Source organism: Eumetopias jubatus, unplaced genomic scaffold, assembly GCF_037043125.1.
Source record: "Eumetopias jubatus isolate StellerSeaLion01/CBP00866 unplaced genomic scaffold, mEumJub1_p1.0 scaffold_11, whole genome shotgun sequence".
In the NCBI taxonomy this organism is placed as follows: domain Eukaryota; kingdom Metazoa; phylum Chordata; class Mammalia; order Carnivora; family Otariidae; genus Eumetopias; species Eumetopias jubatus.
Genome location: NW_028274817.1, coordinates 84145257 through 84161280, shown reverse-complemented (window position 1 = coordinate 84161280; position 16024 = coordinate 84145257). Strand labels below are relative to the sequence as shown.

At 36.5% G+C, this 16024-nt stretch overlaps 1 protein-coding gene and 1 pseudogene across 2 annotated transcripts in view; one reads left to right on the top strand and one right to left on the bottom strand.

The window, feature by feature from the left end:
- DGKK (diacylglycerol kinase kappa) overlaps positions 1 to 16024 on the bottom strand; it is a 150236-nt gene that overhangs the window by 79051 nt on the left and 55161 nt on the right. The gene's annotated exons all lie outside the window — the stretch shown is intronic.
- Positions 7665 to 8812, top strand: LOC114200694 (UAP56-interacting factor pseudogene; annotated as a pseudogene).

Here is a 16024-nt window from a genome sequence, read left to right as displayed (position 1 = left end):
CAATCATACTCTTTGCTGTTTTAGGGCAGCGAAGACTATTTCCTCCATCTCCTGAATCCCTCTCAGCACAATCCGGAACCCAGATAGGTACAGTAATTATTTTTCTATTAGTTAAAGGAGATCTTGTTAATCTAGGCATTTTGTAAACTCTACAGCACTGCCCAAATGTGAGAACTTAATAGCATTAAGTATCTGCAAAGTGCATGAGTCTCAGATGAAACATCCCAGAAGGCACAAATATTTCCTTAAAGGAATCTTGTTTGGGATGGTTTATTTGATGAAAGGCTATGTTTAGATATAACAGAATCACTAGTTTTGTTGTAACTTAAACTCAACTGCTTTGTTATATCAAGGTTTAGTAACTACAAAATGTTAGGGCCTCCTGGGTTGGCCATTGGTAAGGTAACTATATCATCCAAATCATGACACTTCAACAGTGAAAGGGGAAGATATTAGTAATTATGCTGGGACAACAAGTGTAAAATGTGTTAATCCTGAGCAAATCATTAGCCATGAAGACACTAGGCATGAGTTAGAGAACGATTTGGCCAACTTGAATTTATTTGTTGCTCTACACATTCTAGTTGTCTGGCTTAGTGCCACTAGTTGTGTGTCAGACTACCGCATAACCACAAGTGGTGGGGACTAGAAGAGAGAATGAAGATAATTAATTAGTCAGAATTTAAGATGTTCTTCTAAGAGCATAGATTAAGAGTTAGGAGATCTGAAATCTCAATTCTGCAACAATAAACTGTGACTTTAGGTAAGGCAACTGAACTCTTCCGAGTTTCAGTTTTCTCATCTGCTTAATTAAATCTTAGAATCATAAGCTTCTCAAATTGAAAGGAATGTTAGATTTCATCTAGTCTACCCACTAGAAAAAACTAATTTTCTTTTTAAAGTGAACTGTAAAAATTGAGGTGCATTTGACAATTAAAAATTATATATATTTAATTTTTTAAAAATTTTATTATGTTATGTTAGTCACCATACAATACATCATTAGTTTTTGATGTGGTGATCCACGATCCATTGTTTTCATATAACACCCAGTGCTCCATGCAGTACGTGCCCTCCTTAATACCCGTCACCGGGCTAACCAATCCCCCCTCCCCCGACAAAACCCTGTTTGTTTCTCAGAGTCTATAGTCTCTCATGGTTCATCTCTCCCTCCAATTCCCCCCCTCATTTTTCCCTTCCTTCTCCTAGTGTCCTCCATGCTATTCCTTATGTTCCACAAATAAGTGAAATCAGATGATAGTTGACTTTCTCTGCTTGACTTATTTCACTTAGCATAATCTCCTCCAGTCCCATCCACGTTGATGTAAAAGTTGGGTATTCATCCTTTCTGATGGCTGGGTAATATTCCATTGTCTATATGGACCACATCTTCTTTATCCATTCATCTGTTGAAGGGCATCTCGGCTCTTTCCACAGTTTGGCTATTGCGGACATTGCTGCTATGAGCATTGGGGTCCATATGGCCCTTCTTTTCACTACATCTGTGTCTTTCGGGTAAATACCCAGGAGTGCAATTCCTGGGTCATAGGGTAGCTCTATTTTTAAATTTTTGAAGAATCTCCACACTGTTTTCCAAAGTGGCTGTACCAACTTGCATTCCCACCAAGAGTGTAAGAGGGTTTCCCTTTCTCCACAACCTCTCCAACATTTGTTGTTTCTTTCCCTGTCCATTTTTGCCATTCTAACTGGTGTAAGGTGGTATCTCAGTGTGGTTTTGATTTGAATTTCCCTGATGGCTAATGATGATGAACACTTTTTCATGTGTCTGTTAGCCATTTGTATGTCAATGGAAAAAAGACAGTCTCTTCAATAAATGGTGCTGGGAAAATTGGACAGCCACATGCAGAAGAATGGAACTCGACCATTCTCTAACACCATTCACAAAGATAAACTCAAAGTGGATGAAAGACCTCAATGTGAGACAGGAATCCATCACAATCCTAGAGGAGAACATAGGCAGTAACCTCTTTGACATCGCCCACAGCAACTTCTTTCAAGATACATCTCCAAAAGCTAGTGAAACAAAAGAAAAAATAAACTTTTGGGACTTCATCAAGATAAAAAGCTTCTGCACAGCAAAGGAAACAGTCAACAAAACAAGGAGGCAACCCACATAATGGGAGAAGATATTTGCAAATGACACTACAGATAAAGGGCTCGTATCCAAGATCTATAAAGAACTTCTCAAACTCAACACCCAAAAAACAAATAATCAAGTCAAAAAGTGGGCAGAAGATATGAAAAAACACTTCTCTGAAGAAGACATACAAATGGCTATATATATTTAATTTAATTTGATGATCTGGTATACATATATAAATGTACACACATACACATAGTGAAATAATCACCCAAAGTCAAACTGATTAACATATCCATCACCTCAGATACCACTTTCTTTCCTTCTGTGTGTGTGTGTATTGAGAACATTTAAGATCTTCTCTCTTAGCAAATTTTAGTATACAATGAATGATTATTACTTATAGACACATTGTTGTACATTAGATCTTCAGAACTTATTCAACTCATTCATCATTCAGCATAACTGAAACTTTGTACTCCTTAACCAACATCTCCTCATTTCCTCCTCTCCTAGCACTTGGTAACCACCATTTACTCTCTGCTTCTGTAAGTTTGACTATTTTATTTTTTAAAATATTTTATTTATTTATTTATTTAAGAGAGAGAGGGCTTGAGAAAGCATGAGCTGAGGAGAGGGGCAGAAGGAGAGGGAGAAGCAGAATCCCCGGTGAGCAGGGAGCCTGATGTGGGACTCGATACCAGGACCTCAGGATCATGACCTGAGCCAAAGGCAGACACTTAGCCAACTGAGCCACCCAGGCACCCCAAGTTTGACTATTTTAGATTCCACATTTAAGTGAGATCATGCAATATTTGTCTTTCTGTTTCTGGCTTACTTAATTTAACATAATGTCCTCCAAGTTGATCCATGTTGTTGCAACTGGCAGAATTTCCTCCCTTTTTATTTTTTTTAAAGATTTATTTATTTATTTTAGAGAGCGAGCAAGAGAAAGAGTGCAGTGGGGAGGGGCAGAGGAGAGAGAGTCTTAAGGTCTTACGACCCTGAGATCACAATTTGAGCTGAAACCAAGAGTCCAATGCTTAACTGACTGTACCACCCAGGTACCCCTGAATTTCCTCCTTTATAAAGGCTGAACAATATTTCATTGTGTATGTGTATGTATGTATGTGTATATATGTGTGCGTGTATGTATATATATATATCATATACATATATACGTGTGTGTGTGTGTATCACATTTTCTTTATCCATTTATCCATTGAGGGACATTTAGGTTGTTTCCCTATCTTGGCTATTGTAAATAATGCTGAAGTAAATATGAGAGGGCTGATATCTCTTTGAGATCTTGATTTCATTTCCTTTGGATATATACCCAGAAGTGGGAATGCTGGAACATAAGATAGTTCTATTTTAAAATTTTTGAAGAATATTCATACTGTTTTCCATAGTGGCTGCACCAATTTACATTCTCACCAACAGTGCACAAGGGTTCCCTTTTCTCCCTGTCCTCATCCGCATTTGCTATCTTTTGTCTTTTTGATAATAGCTACTCTGAGTTGAGATGATATATTACTGTTTTTTTTTAATTCCAGTATAGTTAACATACAGTGTTATATTAGTTTCACGTATACAATATAGTGATTCAACAATTCCGTACATCACCCGGTGCTCATCGTGACACATGAAATTCCTAACGCCCATCATGGGGATGGATAAAATAGGTAAAATATCATTGTGGTTTTGATTTACCTTAGTGATGATTAGTGATGTTGAACACCTTTCCATGTACTTGTTAGCCATTTTTATGTCTTTGGAAAAATGTATATACAGGTCCTTTGCCCATTTTAAAATCAGAGTTTGTTTTTTTGGTATTGAGTTGTAGGCATGACTTATATATTTTGGATATTATCAAATATATGGTTTGCAAATATTTTCTCCCATTCCTTAAGTTACCTTTTAACTGTTGATTATTTTCTTTACTGTGCAGAAGCTTTTTAGTTTGATGTAATCCCATTTATTTATTTTTACTTTTTTGCTTGTGGTTTTTGTGTTATATCCAAGAAATCATTGCCCTAACCAATGTTAAGAAACTTTTTCTTTGTTTTCTTCTAGTAGTTTTATATGTTTAAGTCTTTAATTCATTTTGAGTTGATTTTTGTATATGGTGTGAGATAAGGGTCCAATTTCATTTTTCTGCGTACAGATATCCAATTTCCCCAGCACCATTTATTGAAGAGACTATCCTCCTATTTTGTGTTCTTGGCACACTTGTCAAAGATCAGATGACTGTAGAAGCATGGATTTATTTATGTGCTATTTGTTTCCATTGGTCTATATGTCTGTTTTTATGCCAATACAATACTGTTTTGATTACTATAACTTCAGAATGTTTTTTAAGATTTTATTTACTTATTTGAGAGAGAGAGAGCGCACAAGTAGGGGGAGGAGCAGAGCGAGAGGGAGAAGCAGACTCCCTGCTGAGCAGGGATCCTGACGCAGGGCTCAACTCCAGGACCCTGGGATCATGACCTGAGCCGAAGGCAGATGCTTAACCAACTGAGCCACCCAGGCACCCCTAACTTTGTAACATATTTTGATATTAGGAAATGTGATGCTTCTAGCTCTGTTTTTCTTGCCCCAGATTGCTTTGGCTATTTCAGATCTTTGGTGGTTCCATATGAATTTTAGAATTGTTTTTTTCTATTTCTGTAAGGAATGCCATTGGAATTTTGATCAGGATTGCACTGAATCTGTAGATCACTTTGTATGAACATTTCGATAGTGTTAATTTTACAACCCATGAACATGGGCGATCTCTCAATTTATCTATGTCTTCTTTAATTTCCTTCATCAATGTTTCATAATGTTCAGTGTACAGGTCTTTCACCTCTTTTGTTAAACTTATTCCCAAGTATTTTATTCTTTTTGTTGCTATTGTGAATGGCTTTGTTCTTAATTTCTTTTTCAAATAGTTCATTGTTTATGTATAGGAACCTGATTGATTGTTGTATGTTGATTTCACATCTTACAACTTCATAGAATTCATTTATTAGTTCTAACAATTTTGTCATGGCTTCAAGTGCCCATTGATAGATGAATGGATAAAGAAGATGTGTGTAGAACCACAATGATATTTTACCTATTTTATCCATCTCCATGATGGGCATTAGGAATTGCATGTGTCATGATGAGCATGAGGTGATGTACGGAATTGTTGAATCACTATATTGTACACGTGAAACTAATGTAACACTGTATGTTGACTATACTGGAATTAAAAAAAAACACAGTAATATATTATCTCAACTCGGAGTGGCTATTATCAAAAAGACAAAAGATAGCAAATGCAGATGAGGACAGGGAGAAAAGGGAACCCTTGTGCACTGTTGGTGAGAATGTAAATTGGTGCAGCCACTATGGAAAACAGTATGAATATTCTTCAAAAATTTTAAAATAGAACAATCTTATGTTCCAGCAATCCCACTTCTGGGTATATATCCAAAGGAAATGAAATCAAGATCTCAAAGAAATATCAGCCCTCCCATATTTATTTCAGCATTATTTACAATAGCCAAGATATGGAAACAACCTAAATGTCCTTCAATAGATAAATGGATAAAGAAAATGTGATAAATATAGATACACACACACATATATGTATATGTACATATACACACACACAATGGAATATTATTCATCCATAAAAAAGAATGAAATCTTGCCATTTGCAACAACAGGGATGGAGCTAGAGAGTATAATGCTGAGTGGAATAAGTCAGCCAGAGAAAGACAAATACCATATTACTTCACTCATGTGGAATTTAAGAAGAAAAACAAAGAAGCAAAGGAAGAGAGAGAGAGACCAAGAAACAGACTCTTAACTATAGAGGACAAATTGATGTTTACCAGAGGGGAGGTGGGGAAGTGCGTTAAGTAGGTGATAGGGATTAAGGAGGGCACTTGTCATAATGAGCACTGGGTGATGTATGAAAGTGTTGAATCACTATATTGTACACCTGAAATATAACACTGTATTTTAACTACACTGGAATTAAAATAAAAACCTAATAAAAATTTTGTTGAAGCTTTCAGTTTTCCTATGTATATGATTGTGTCATCTGCAAAGAGAGACCATTTTACTTTTTTCTTTCTAATTTGGATGCTTTTTATCTCTTTTTCTTAACTAATTACATTGGCTTGGTTTTCCAGTACTATGTTGAAAAAAGGTGGTGAGAGTAGTCATCTTTGCCTTGTACCAGATCTTAGAAAGCAAACTTTCAGTTTTTATCATTATGTTATTAGCTATGGGCTTTTCATTATGGCCTTTATTGTCTTAAGGCAAGATTCTTCTATTCCTATTTTGTTAAAAATTTTGGTGAATAGGTGTTGAAGTTTATCAAATCCTTTTTCTGCATCTATTCAGATGATCATGTGGTTTGTTTTTTATTTCACCTTGTTAATATATTGTATCAGAATGCTCAATTTATCTATGTTGAACCACTCTTGCATTTCTGGGATAAATCCCTCTTGGTTATAAAGTATGATCTTTTTAATGTACTACTGAATTCAGCTTGCTAGTATTTTCCTAGGGATTTTTGCATTCATGTTCATCAGGGATACTGGCCTGTGGTTTTCTTTTCTTGTAGTGTCTTTACCTGGTTTTGGTGTCAGTATCTGGTTTAGTATCTAAACTTTGGAAGAATTTAGAAAGGATTGGTATTAATTTTTCTTTGAATGGTAGAATTCACCCATGAAGCCATCAGGTCCTGGGCTTTTCTTTTTTTGTTCCTGGGCTTTTCTTTGTTGGGAGATTGGTGATTACTGATTCAATCTCCTTATTTGTTATTGGTCTATTCAGGTTTTCTATTTCTTCCTGATTCAGTTTTAGTAGTTTGTAAGTTTCTAGGAATTTACCTATTTCTTTTAGATTATCTCATTTGTTTATAATAGTTTCTTGTGATCCTTTTTATTTCTGAGGCATCTGTTGTAATGTCTATTCTTTTATTTCTGACTTTATTTATTTGAATCTTCTCTCTTTTTTTCTTAGTTAGTCTAGCTAAGGATTTGTCAATTTTGTTCATCTTTTCAAAAAGAGTGCCTCTTTGTTTTGTTGGCTTTTTATAATTTTTATGTTTGATTTTGTTGTCTAATCTTTATTATTTCTTTGCTTCTGCTAAATTTGGGCTTAGTTTGTTGTTTTTTCTAGTTCCTTGAGGTGTAAAGTTAGGTTGCTTATTTGAGGTCTTTCTTTTCTAGTGGAGGCACTTATTGCTATAAACTTCCCTCCTATAACTGCTTTTGCTACATGCCTAAGTTTTGGTATATTATATTTTCATTTTTGTTTTTCTTAAGATACTTTAAAATTCCTTTTGGATTTCCTCTTTGACCCCATGTTTGTTCAAAAGGATACTGTTTAGGGGCACCTGGCTGCCTCAGTCAGAAGAGCATGTGACGCTTGACTTGAGGTTGTGAGTTTGAGCCCCATGTTGGGTACAGAAAGTACTTGAATAAATAAAAACATTTTTTTTAGCGCAGCCGCGGGTGGGAGAACGAAGGCGCCGCTAGCACGCGTGCGCGCTCCCTCGGTGCAGCTAGTCTGCGTGCGTGAGTGGGAGGTGGCAGGCCTCGGTCTCCGGCCTTCTCCGCTGACTGTTCCAGCGCGACGTCCCCAGCCATGAACCGGTTTGGTACCCGGTTAGTGGGAGCCACGGCGACCCCACTGCCGCCGCAGCCGAAAGCCCGCAGCAATGAAAACCTTGACAAAATTGATATGTCTTTGGATGATATCATCAAATTGAATCGAAAGGAAGGAAAGAAGCAGAATTTTCCGAGACTAAATAGAAAACTCCAGCAAAGTAGTACCCGGCAATTCAGGATGAGAGTGCGATGGGGAATCCAACAGAATTCTGGTTTTGGCAAGAATAGTCTGAGCCGTAGACGAAGAGTAATGCCCGGAAAGAGACGTCCTTATGGAGTTATCACTGGCCTTGCAGCTAGGAAAGCAACTGGAATTCGAAAAGGAATTAGTCCTATGAATAGACCACCTCTAAGTGATAAGAATATAGAACGGTATTTTCCAGCATTAAAAAGGAAGGCCAACCTTCTGAGACAAAATGAAGTACAGAGAAAAGCAGTTGCAGTTCTCAAGAGACCTAACCAGTTAAATAGAAAAAATAACATTCCAGCCAATTTTACCAGGAGTGGAAATAAATTAAGTCATCAGAAAGATACTCGTCAGGCAACTTTTCTTTTCAGAAGAGGCCTAAAGGTTCAGGCCCAGTTGAACACAGAACAACTGCTAGACGATGTAGTAGCAAAGAGAACTCGTCAATGGCGGACTTCCACGACAAATGGAGGAATTTTGACTGTCTCTATTGACAATCCTGGAGCAGTGCAGTGTCCAGTAACTCAAAAACCACGGTTAACTCGTACTGCTGTACCCTCATTCTTGACCAAACGGGAGCAATCTGATGTAAAGAAAGTTCCTAAAGGTGTCCCCCTACAATTTGACATAAATAGTGTTGGAAAACAGACAGGGATGACTTTGAATGAGCGATTTGGGATCCTGAAGGAACAAAGAGCCACTCTCACGTTCAACAAAGGAGGAAGCCGTTTTGTAACCGTGGGATAGATCCGTGTCAAAGGGACTTTTGAGAGATGACTCTGTTTTAAAAGTTGAATTGCTTGAAGAGTTCACAGAAATTCAAGAAACTTTATTTGAAAATATTCACAAGGCTAAACAACTCTTATTTTTATTTTTGAAGTTTTTTTTTTAAACATGTATAAATAATGCCCTGAAAGAATAACAGGGAATATACCTATCTGTTCTTAAGATTTCATAGTTGGCCCAGACAGAACAATTCTCTATTTGATTTCTTTGGTTCCTCATGAAGCAGAAAGATAGAAATTGATTATTTTTATGATAGTGGTATTTAGGATCTCATCACTTTTGTCCATTTTTTACACTTTGCCATGGTAAATCTTGGTCTTCAGAGATATGAGTAGGGCCCTTTGTTGTTGTCACCTATCCTTTAATAGTGTTGATGTAATAAGTGCAGTTGACTTTTCTTCAGTAGAGATACTAAAAAAAAAAATCACTAGAATTCCAGTTTTGAGTTTTAAGATTTTTGGGAATATCTGGAATTTGGGTTACTTTTTCAGATGACATTAGGTTAATCCTCCAGAGTTGTTAATCTTTAATAACGAACTTTTAACAAGAAATGTGACTCTAGGCATTAGTCTTTGTTTAAAATGATGTTTAAAGGCTATAAATAAATGTGTATTTACACAATTATCTTGGAAGAGAAGGTCCAATGTAAAAACCTGACAACTGTGTTTAGAAAATGAAGAAAGCAGGAAAGGAAGTAGCAGGTTGAAGACAGGTAACTGAGGTGAAAAACTTTAAAACCCAGGACATAGATACACTGTTTGAATTTAAGGTAGTTTTGAATCTAGTGTCCGTGAAGAATTCTTCAAATGATATTTAGAAGAATTACAGTTATTAAAATGGATTGAGTCCCTTAGATATTTTGATGGTAAAATCAATAGCCATAAAGTCCTAGACTTCTTATTCAAAAAGTTAAATTTTATAAGCTTTTTAAGCTTGCTAATTAAACAGTATACAGTTTCAAAATCAAAAACATATTTGTATATGTCACAAAGAAAAAAATCCAAAATGGTAATAAAGTTACATTGTAAAAAAAAAAAAAATTTTTTTTAAGTGTACTGTTTAGTTTCCATGTATTCATGAATTTCCCCATTTTCTTTGTGTTATTTATTTCTATTTAATTCCATTGTGGTCAGAAGAGATACTTGGAATGATTTCTATTTTCTTAAATTTGTTAAGACTTGTTTTGTGGCATAATATATTATCTCTGCTATGTTCCATGCACTCTTGAAAAAAATGTGTCTTCTGCTGCTGTTGGGTGGAAATTTCTGTATATGTCAGTTAGGTCCATTTGATCAATAGTGTTATTCAAGTCAACTGTTTATTGATTTTCTGTCTGCATGTTCTATACATTATTGTAGATTGTAGTTCCCTACAATTATTGTATTGATGTCAGTTTCTGCTTTCAGATCTGTCATTATTTGCTTTATATATTTAGGTACTCTGGTGTTGGGTACATATATTTTTATAATTGTTATATTTTCCTGTTGAACTGACTCTTTTACCATTATATAATGCCCTTCTTTGTCTCTAAAAACAGTTTTAGTCTTAAAATCTATTTTGTCTGATATAAGTATAGCCACCCCTGCTTTCTTTTGATTACCAATTGCAGGAAATATCTGTTTTCATCCCTTCACTTTTGGCCCATGATTTCTTTATTTTTTTTAATTTAAATTCATTAGACAACATATAGTACATCATTAGTTTTTGATGTAGTGTTCAATGATCCATTAGTTGTGTATAACACCCAGTGCTCATCATATCATGTGCCCTCCTTAATGCCCATCCAAAGTGAGTCTCTTGTAGACAACATATTTCTGGATCTTATTCCTTATGCATTCAGCCAATTCATGTCTTTTTTAAAAGTTTTTATTTAAATTCCAGTTAGTTATATTCCAGTGTAATATTAATTTCAGGTGTACAATGTAGTGATTTATTTAAATTCCAGTTAGTTATATTCCAGTGTAATATTAATTTCAGGTGTATAATGTAGTGATTCAACACTTCCATACAATACTCGGGGCTCATCACAAGTGCACTCCTTAATACCTACCACCTATTTAACCCATCCCCTCACCCACTTCCCCACTGGTAACCATCAGTTTGTTCTCTGTAGTTAAGAGTCTGTTTCTGATTTGCCTCTCTCTCTTTTTTTCCCCCCAATGCTCACTTATTTTGTTTCTTAAATTCCACATATGAGTGAAATCATAAGCTGTTTGTCTCTCTGACTGACTTATGGGGAATCCTCTTGCACTGTTGGTGGAAATGCAAACTTGTGTAGTCACTCTGGAAAACAGTATAGAGACTCCTCAAAAAGTTAAAAAATAGAACTACCCTATTCCAGCAATTGTATTACTAGGTATTTACCCAAAAAATACAAAAATACTAATTCAAAGGGGCACCCCAATGTTTATAGCAGCATGACCTACAATAGCCAAGATATGGAAACAGCCAGTGTCCACTGACTGATGAATGGGTAAAGAAGAAATGGTGTATACACACACACACACACACACACACACACACACACACACACCCACAATGGAGTATTACTCAGCCATAAAAAAGAATGAAATCTTGCCATTTGCAACGACATGGATGGAGTTAGAGTATTATACTCCATGTCTTTTGATTGATGAAGTTAATCCATTTATATTTAAAGTAATTATTGACAAGTGAAAATTCACTATTAGGGGTATTTGTTTTCTGTATGTCTTTCGGTTGTTTTGACCTTGTCTTCTCTTGTTGTCTTCCTTTATTATTAAGGATTATTTTTTGTAGTGATTTGTTTTGGCTTTCTTCTCTTTTTCTTTTGTGTATCTATTATAGTTGTTTATTTGGGGGATAGCTCAAGGCTTGTATAAAATATCTCAAGTTGTAACCTTCTATTTTGAGTTGTTAACAATTTAACTTCATTAACATACAAAAACATTACACTGGTACTCCCCCCAAAACATACACTTTGTGTTCTTGTAGGCAGAGTTTGCTTATTTTTATATTGTGTATCCATTAACAAAGTTTTACCTACTAACTTTTATTTTAGGGTTATAAGTAATTTATCCAATACAAAAATTAATGCATAAATTATCAGTGTTCTATTAATCCTTATACATTTATATATTTACATTTACTTGTGAGATTTATGCTTTCATAACGTTTAGTGTGTTTTTATTTAATTTTGAAGAACTCTTCTAAACATTTCTTGTAAGGCAGGTCTAGTGGTGACAAACTCCTTCAGTTTTTGTTTGTTTGGGAAAGACTTTATCTCTCCTTTGTTTTATTTTATTTTATTTTTTTAAAAGATTTTATTTCTTTTTGACACAGAGAGAGTGTACAGGCAGGGGAAGCAGCAGGCAGAGAGAGAGGGACAAGCAGGCTCCTTGCTCAGCAGGGAGCCTAATGTGGGGCTCGATCCCAGGACCCCGGGATCATGACCTGAGCCAAGGGCAGACGCTTAACCGTCTGAGCCACCCAGGCACCCCTCGTGTTATTTTATTTTTAAAAAGATTTATTTATTTATTTGAGAGAGAGAGAGAGAGAGAACTGGGGGAAGGGGCAGAGGGAAAGGGAGAGAAGATCCCAAGCAGACTCCATGCGAAGCATGGAGCCTAACACAGGGTTCAATCCCAGGACGCTGAGATCATGACCTGAGCAGAAACCAAGAGTTGGACGCTTAACTGACTGTGCCACCTAGGTGCCCCTCTCTTTCATGTCATTTTATTTTATTTTTTTAATTTTTTAAAAAGATTTTATTTATTTTTTGACAGAGAGAGAGAGAGAGAGACAGCGAGAGAGGGAACACAAGCAGGGGCAGTGGGAGAGAGAGAGGCAGGCTTCCCGCTGAGCAGGGAGCCTGATGCGGGGCTCGATCCCAGAACCCTGGGATCATGACCTGAGCCGAAGGCAGACGCTTAATGACTGAGCCACCCAGGCGCCCCCCTCTCCTTCATTTTAAAGGATAATTTTACCAGGCACAGTATTCCTGTATGTGTTTTTTTTTTCTTTCAGTACTTTGATTACATCCTCTCACTCTTTCTTGATGGGCAAGGTATCTGTTGAGAAAACTGTTTATAGTCCTATTAGGGTTCCTTATATGTGATGGGTTACTTTTGCTGCTTTCAAAATTTTCTTTGTTCTTGACTTTTAACAATTTGATTATGTCTTGGTGTTGTCTTTGGGTTGATCTTATTTGAAGATTTTTGAGCTTCATGAATCTGGATTTCCATCTTCCTCCCAAGATTTGGGGAGTTTTCAACCATTATTTCTTTAAATAGCTTTCTGCCCCTTTCCCTTCTTCTTGGACTCCCATGATGCATACATTTGTTTGCTTTTCTCTATGCTTTTTCATTCTTTTTTCTTCTCTGACTGATTTAAAATAACCTATTTGTAGATTCTTTCTGCTGCTTGATCAAGTCTTCTGTTAAAACTCCCTGCTGCATTTTTCATTCCATTTATTGTATTCTTCAGCACCAGAATTTGTTCGGCTCTTTTTAAATGATTTCTCTCTTTTTGTTGAGCTTCTGATTTTGTTCATGTACTGTTTTCCTGGTTTTACTGAATGGTGCATCTGTGCTCTCTTGTAGCTCACTGAACTTCCTTAAAATAATTATTTTGAATTCTCTTTCAGGAGGTTAGTAGGTCTCTATTTCTTTGATGTCAATTACTGGAAAATTATTGTTAATTCTTTGATGGTGTTCTGTTTTCTTGATTTTTTAATGTTTTTGGTACTCTTGTGTTGATGTCTTCACATGTGATGGAGCAGTCTCTCTACAGACTCATTTTTGGATAAAGACTTTTACCCATAGGTGGGTGTGAGGGTACTTATTTGGGTTGGATAAGGCACCTCCGGCTCTAGGGTGTGCAGCAGCAATTCCTGCTTCAGGGATGGGACAGCAGCAAAGTCTCTGTGGAGCTCCATCAGCTGAGGCCTGTGTTGGCAAAGACTGCAGGGGACCTCATTGGCCAAGGCTGTGGGTTTCCATAGTGGTGGTAAGGGCGGTTGGGCTCCTTGGTGGTGAGGGCTGCTTGGTCCTCCTGTTCTCCTTTTCCTCCACAAGGGAAGTCATTGTCAAGAAGGGATTCTTTTGTAAGAAACTTAGTTCCCCATCTTTGGATGCATTTAAATAAAGGCTGCATGACTTGATCTAAAGATGCTTTAGAATCTAGAACCTGGAGTCTAGATGACTTTTAAGGTCTATTCCTATTCCTATAGTCAATGGATTCATGACAATTCATTAGAAAGAGCTAACCTTTTAATCTAGTCTTCTAAGCAGCTCTTTATTTCCAATTTTCTTCTTCCTATTCTTTCTTTAAGTCTCCCAGGCTCAAACCTTTTATCTGTTTATAACTCCTCTCTTTCCTTTGCTTCTTTCAAATATTTAGATTATCCCCACCTCCATCTCAGTATCTACTATTTGTCCGCCCTTTCTATCTTCATTTTGGAGTTTAACTTTGTCTTGTCTGAATTAATCTCTAGCTTCCTCTATGATCTTCTGGCCTCCAGTTTTTCCCTCATCTAATCCATCTTCTATTTCTAAAGTATCCCTTTGATAAACTCTCTTTCTTTTCCAATCCATCTTTAAACTGAACTTTGATATATTGCAATTCTTCACCACTCTTTATCCTGGCATCGATAGTCCTCTACCATCAGGCTCAGGCAACCTCTCCAGACATTTCTTAAACTAACTTTCCCAAACTCTTCTGGTCAAATGGAATTCCTCTTTTACTGTATTACAAAAGTTTCTCTTTTTCTGTTACTCAGCTTTTACTTACATTAACTCCCTTGTTTAGGACTTCCCCCTACCCTTAATTCCCTGTCACCAATAAAATCCTATTCATCTTTCAAGGTCAGTCTCAAATCTATCCTCTATTAACTCTTCCCAGAGAACTCCATTCCATACTTTTCTCTCCTGAACTCTTATACCACTTTACTGTCTGTTTCATTTATCTGGCAATCAATCATGCACTGTTTTGTAACATGTCTGAAAACTATTATTTATCTCAAATACTGTCATTTAACTGTTTCTTTGTGTATACCTTGTCTTCCCAAAACTACCTAAAAAGCTCACTGGGGTCAGGAGCCAAAGCCACACCTTCTTTTCAACTCTCTATGGAAGAGAACTGGGGGCCTAATAAGGGCTTATTCCTTAATGTGTACTGCCTATTTTCTAGTAGGTTATCCAATTACTTTATAGTGACTTTAATAAACCACTAAGTCCATAATTAATCTTCCTTCACCCTATATCAGGCATTGGTGGTGACAGAGAATAGAAGAGACCATTAGAGATTAGGTACATATGAGAGAAAGCATATTTGACTCTTTAAGACTCATGCAAGATGAATTGCTAAGATGCTCATGCTGAGACATTTTAAGATCAGCTAAAAGTGTTCCTTAATAGATTTAGGTCCCTGGAGCAGCTTCACAGAGGTTGTGATTGCAACCTGAAACATGATTCTTCTAAGAGAGTAAACAGGCAGATCATTTTTTTCCTTTCTAGTTTATGCTAGGTAGTCAATTCTTGATGTTTAATTCAGTTGAATCGGGAATGGCACATCAATGCTCTGATGGCTTTCTCTGGAAGCTTTTGCATTTCTAAACTAATAATTGAAATTAAAAATATCCTATGTAAAATTTTATGCCAAATTGAAAGTGTGTCTTTCATGAGAAGTGCTCCAGCTTGGATAGAGATAAACCAAGGGAAGGAATGGAATTGGCCCATAGGGATGATAATGGAAGAGGAGCATGGAAATCACAACTTCTTGTAGCTACCACTAATGCTGTGCCATAGCGGGCTTAATGGGAGTGGAGGGGAGGAATGGGATGAGTTTCTCTATTAGGAAAGGAAGAAGAAAACAACAAAGGATTAAAATGATGAGAGCACTTCATGTAAAGACCATCATCAGATTCTAAGCAAGAATCTCTCATTTATGCATAGACAATGTAGGCCTGGGAGAGGCCTTACTGATATGTGGAAAGATACCTAAGCCTCAGTTCGGTCAGCCTGTCATGTATTCATAGTCCATGAGTAGCAGAGTATATAGCTATGAAAATAAGTGGTCAAAAGCCTGAGAAGTCCTAGAGAAATGAGAACACATGGTTTTTTCCATGGCATTGTTTTTGCTTATAAAACCCATCATTACCACTCCTCTATCCCAAATGCCTATAATAATCCTCTACCCTTTGCTAGTTATTTAAAATATCAGCTTCTTTTTAAGGGTAGATTCATCTTCCCCTTTATCTCCAAGACCTGCACAGCAGAACTTTGCTTTAGGATGAACCATGTATCATTCTCT